General features: G+C 45.2%; 1 non-coding gene across 1 annotated transcript; it reads left to right on the forward strand.

Annotated features, from left to right (window-relative positions):
• Positions 1–258: 258 nt before the first annotated feature.
• LOC112551936 lies at positions 259–368 on the forward strand. Its single transcript, XR_003096273.1, has one exon. It is a non-coding gene; the product is annotated as a U6 spliceosomal RNA (small nuclear RNA).
• The last annotated feature ends 420 nt before the right edge of the window (positions 369–788 follow it).

Consider the following 788-nt stretch of genomic DNA (forward strand, 5'->3'; position numbering starts at 1 on the left):
GAACCAACTCTTCCCTTGGGTTTCACAAGGAACTTTGACTGTCTTCCATTTAACTTGTAAGTAATAAACTTACTGGTTAGGGTTTAATAAACTAGCCCTTTCAAGTCTTATGTAGTCAGAAGGACCCAGCTGAATTTCTAATTAGTATGTTGCCTTTTGTGGTGAGAAAAAAAAACAACCCTCTAACCACTGTTGGAAAAAAAATGTCCTGAGATTAATCCTGATGCACCTTGCATGAAGATTTATCCTCAGAAAGCTGTGCTGCTTGTTTCAGCAGCACATATACTAAAACTGGAATGATACATAAAAGATTAGCATGGCCCCTGTACAAGGATGACATGCAAATTCACGAAGCGTTTCATTTATTTTTTCTGCCTGGTGCAGCGTGCTGAACCCTATGATCTTCTGAGGTTCCTTCCAGCTTCACATTCTATGAAAAAAAAGGAATTTACTGAGAAGAGTGAGAAAGATAGGGTTAGATTCTCCATGCTTACACTATCCCTCTGTTGTCTACATTGGCCAAAGTGGTGATCCCTATGGAAAAGAATAAATAGATAGCAGGAGGTCAGCTGGAGTTTACCTGGGGGCAGTCCCGCCTAGGCTTCTCCCCACACCCCACTCATGCCTCCACTCCCTCCAGTAGGGAAAAGTCTGGAAAAGGCTGTTCCCCTCTTCCCCCAGACAGACCTGGCTCTGGTCCCCAGCCAGGATTCCCACCCCTACCCTTACCTCCTCATCAGCCAGCCATCACTACTCTGGCTAGGGGCCAAAAGGGAGGAGCCAACCCT

This window comes from Alligator sinensis, unplaced genomic scaffold (genome assembly GCF_000455745.1).
Source record: "Alligator sinensis unplaced genomic scaffold, ASM45574v1 scaffold598_1, whole genome shotgun sequence".
Taxonomy (NCBI): Eukaryota; Metazoa; Chordata; order Crocodylia; family Alligatoridae; genus Alligator; species Alligator sinensis.